Here is a 5065-nt window from a genome sequence, read left to right as displayed (position 1 = left end):
ACTATCTGTCAACCCTAAGATATCTCACTTGTATTCTTCCACAATGCACACAAGTTTGATAGAGAAAATATTAATGACACAAATTAGACAAAAAAAAACTTCTTAAAATACAATTGATATTTTCTTTTAAATAAGCACAGAAAATTATTACTGCAATTCAGGTACATTGCACCAAAAATATCTGTATTTATAAATGTATGTATTGTGGTCCAGCGCCGACGAAAGAGAAGGGCGAGACGTCCAAGGATCTCTTCTATAAGCGCTTGGAGCGAACACATGAGCGCTGCCTCCGACACGATATCAAAATCGTTTTCGGCGATTTTAATGCCAAGCTGGGCAAGGAAGGGTTCTTTGGCGCCACTGTTGGAAAATTCAGTCTCCACTACGAAATGTCCGATAACGGACTGAGGCTGATCAACTTCGCCGGGGCCCGAAACATGGTAATATGTAGTACTAGGTTCCACCATAAGAACGTCCCCTAAGTTACATGACTGTCTCCAGGTCGAAAAACGAGAAACCAAATAGACCAAGTTGCGATAGACGGAAGACATGCTTCCAGCGTTTTAGGCGTACGTACACTCCGTGGGCCAAACATCGACTCGGACATTATCTTGTTGTAGCCAAGATACGCACCCGCCTCTGTGCAGCAAAAAATTTGTGCCCAACAATGCAAGAAAAGCTTAACGTCGAAAAGCTGCAATAACAACAGACTGCCAATTTGTTCGCCACACGACTCTCACACCTGCTCTCTGAGAGCACTCTTCAACAAACCGACATACGCGAGCAGTGGAACTACATTTCCCGCTCATTAAGTACCGCCGCCGAAGAAATAGTCAGATTTCAGCGAGCCCGAAAGAACAACTGTTACTGCGATCGGGCGCAACGCGAGCCATGTGGGACCGTTATAGCGAGCTGAAGAAGGAAGCGAGACGTATTTGCCGCAATAAGAAAATAGAGGTTGAAATACGTGAGTGCGAAGAGCTTAAAATGCTGGCCGACAGAAAAAACATCCGAAATTTTTAGCAGAGTTGAGCGACTTACGGAAGGTTTCAAGACTAGGGCGAACTCCTATAAGAACAACAATAGCGACCTAGTGACCAATGTCCAGAAAGTACTTAAATTATGGAGGGAACACTTTTACACCCTACGGAATGGTAGCAGCACGGAAAGTAGTGAAGAAGACGCACCCGAGCCAGCAGTCGATGACGATGGAGTCGATGTCCCACCGCCTGACTATGACGAGGTACGAATAGCGATTACGCGGCAGAAAAACAACAAAGCGGCTGGAGCTGACGGCTGCCAGCCGAGCTATTCAAGTACGGCGGCGAGAAGTTGATAAGGTGCATGCATCAACTCTTGTGCAGAATATGATCAGATGAACGCATGCCTGACGACTGAAATTTAAGTGTTCTCTGCCCAATCCACAAGAAAGACAATCCCGTCATGTACGCCAACTAGCGCGGGATCAGCCTTCCAAGCATAGCCTACAATGTCGTATCGAGCGTATTGTATGAAGCCCACCCTCAACGAACTGATTGGACCTTATCAGTGTGGCTTTAGACCTGGAAAATCCACCATATGGCAGGTATTCAGAATACGCCAAATCTTGCAAGAAATTGTTACGAATTGTTACTAGTACTTGCAAGTTTTTACTGGAAATGCATTCAATAACCCAAAATATTTGCAAGAGAGAGCGAATTCGAGAGCGTAACAACCCGCGAGAGCAACAAATTCTTGCAAGTCAAAATTTTACTAGCAAAAAGTAAGGTTATGTTTCAAACTTTAATGTAAACAAAGTGTTTTATAAAGAATGATTTGATGAAACATAATTAGTCAGATGAAAATATGGACGAATAATTTAAATCCAATGTATATTTTTTTTATTTTTATGACGATGGGAAATATTGCTTATCAAAAAAAGAAAATTGCGCGCCAAAACTTAACTGTCAGAAAGTGTCAAAATGGCGTAAGTTGCAAGTTTTTACTAGTTTTGCCTTCAATAACTTTTTCTGATAATCTTCCTTCCCCTCTATTTTACTCTCGATTTTTCTTTTACGCTCTCGCTGCAAGTACTTACTGGAAAAGTTATTGAATGGACCTATTATCAGTGTTAATGCTAGTTCCCAAGTAAACGAAATGTACTTTCTCAAAATTATAACTGTCAATAGTGAAGTGGGTGCCAAGCAAATTTTCATCCAAATTTCAAACTTTTTTCTCAGAAGTGCTTGTTTTTTTTTTTTTGAGTACGCAGTTTTATAGTCCATTAAATTTTAGTCTGATAACGTGCAAGTTGATTTGTTAGAATTGTTTATTTTCTTGCCGAAGGTGTTGCGGGTTTCTTCCATATAAAAATCAATTTTGTTTATTCCTTATATGAAAGCAAATGGGACAAAAAAAAAATCTAAAAAATCAACGGTAATTTTTAGCCACTTCAAACTTGGTCAGACTAAAAATGAATGGGCTATAAAACTGCGTATTCAAAAAAATTCTAAGACTTTTGAGAAACAATTGAAATTTGTGGGAAAATTTGTTGCTTTTTTCGTAGTCTTTTACAAAGTTTAAAACTTGGGTTTGGTTAGAGAATGAATGGTATTTTAATTGAAAATTCTTAAAAATGAATAATTAATTATAAGCGGCAAACAATATCACTTTGAAGGGCGGTGCTATAGATACGGCCAATACTGTACTTAAGTACGTATCTACTATGACGGAGATTGAAAGAAAAGGCCTTTTAACCGACTTCACAAAAAGGAGAAGGTATTCATCGGAATATATATATGTGACCTGGTCTACGGAAAGGGGGCTTAGGTGTCAAAAAATCAATTTTCACTTTTTGGTTGATTCGGATGGAAGATGAGATGCTTTTTCACGTGGTGAAAAGCAGAAAATCCTAACTTGCTTAGAAGTGTACTAAAAATGTAGAGAAAGAAGAGTAAAAACGAGTAAACGAAACGAGTTGCTTACTTTTAACAGCTTTTTCACAGAAAACTAGTTTTCGCACGTAAGCTCCCTTTTCGTAGACCAGGTCACATATATTATTTTTGTGTGTATGTTACTGCATAACTTTGGAGCACGTTAACCGATTTCTGTAATTCTTTTTTTAAAGGAAAGGTGGTCCCATACTAATTTGGTTTAAATCCGATCATTGGATCATGAAGAAATTAACGTTAATCTTACATTTTTATAAGAGAACTGAAGTGGGTTTTGTTTTTTGTTTAAAAATAACTTGTATAGCTCCAGTTAGTTTAATTAGGGATATTTTGCCAAGGCTTAAATTTGGTGGTCTAAATATTGCGATTTTATTTGTAAGTATACTACTTACATATTTTTAATTTTATATTTGTTTAAAAATTAAAGTAAAACAGGGCTTTCAAATATAGAGTGTAAACAAAAACCAATACTGCTATGAACATACTACGTATTTAATTATGCTTTTATACATACATATGTTCAAATGGAATCAGAGCATGAAATTGTTATGAAGAGGAATTCCACTTAAACGATTCACATTACAGCACTTGATTTCCTGCAATAAGTTTTTAATCAATATTAAAACGAGAGAGAGAAAACAATGCGACTTGAACGTCAGGGTTATTTGATTTATTATATAAATATTTGTTGTAATATATGTACATATGTATGTACATAACATGTATAATATTATACATAATATATATGTACATATACCTACATATATGAATATTAAAAATACGAATGAAAGTTGTGTGTACGAGGTGAATTCTTTTTGTTTGCCACTTCTTAACGGAAGTGAACGGCATACATACATAAATACAGTCAGCGTCAAAAATATGAATACCCTAACGTTTTGACGATTTTCTTTATTTATATTTTCCATAACAATTTTTTTTTTTAATTTTTTTATAAATATATAGTGCAGTAAAAACCAATGAATAAATTTTTTCAATTTCCTAAAAAAGTTTTGAGTATGCAGTTTTATAGCCCATTAAATTTTAGTACAATAAGGTGCAAGTTTCAAGTCTCTAAGAATTACCGTTGATTTTTGAGAATTTTTTTTTTATTTTTTCATTATTTTTATAGACTTGAAACTTTCACCTTATTATACTAAAATTTAATGGGCTACAAAGCTATATACCCAAAATTTTTCTAAGAAACGGACTTGAAAAGTTTCAAATTAAACTTAAAAAATTGACTCTGCTGGGTTTTGCATTAGTAAAGAAACGTCGGGGAATTAATATTTTTGACGTTGACTTTATGTACGTGCATATTAGGGTGGTCCTTAAATGTGGGAAGCAAATTTTTACATTAGATTTCCTAAGCCTCACCCCCACGTCGATACTACTACAGTCGAAGATATCACATACAAATTTTGGCCCCGATTGGAGTCAGTTAAGGCGTGGCGCATAGGGGTCAAAATTCAGATTACACTATCAAGACGTCTTAACCGACTCCGATCGGGACCAAAATATACATGTGATATCTTCGACTATGGTAGCATCGCTTTTGGGTATGAGTTGGCAACAAAATTTATTTTAATTTTTTGAGTCTCTATAGAGGAATCTGAACTTTGGCACCTGTGCGATACACCTTAACCGTCCCAAACGGGACCAAAATTTGTATGTGATATCTGGGACCGTGGTATTACCGATTGAACGGGTGAGACTAAAAAAAAATCGCTCATTTTATTTTTATAAGGACCACCCTAGTGTATAACTATTTACATGTGCAAAATACAACAATAAATCAAAGCACTCAAACCACTTGCAAGAAATTACTTGCATAAAGGAACAAAAAATTTGAAAAGAAAATTTCCGAAAATAATTCAGGCCAATTCGGACTAATACAAAATAAATACAAACCGCTTTTATTGCCAGGTATCCAATATTTATATATTTACCTATTTAACCTGTTAGTTAAATAACTTAATAATTTGTCTCAAAAGTTACACACAAAGCCTGAAAAGTTCATGGCCAAATTTGGCCATAGGAGAACACATTTACATAGATTCGGACATATGTATATATGTATGTAGTTAGATCGATATAAAGAAAGCGGATGACGTCAACCGAATGTCAAAAAAGTAACT

The sequence above is a fragment of the Rhagoletis zephyria genome, unplaced genomic scaffold (assembly GCF_001687245.7).
Source record: "Rhagoletis zephyria isolate East Lansing unplaced genomic scaffold, Rhagoletis_zephyria_1.1 Rzeph_scaffold_05850, whole genome shotgun sequence".
NCBI classification, from domain to species: Eukaryota; Metazoa; Arthropoda; class Insecta; order Diptera; family Tephritidae; genus Rhagoletis; species Rhagoletis zephyria.
The sequence above is the reverse complement of the archived record's forward strand: the minus strand, read 5'-3'. Positions refer to the sequence as shown.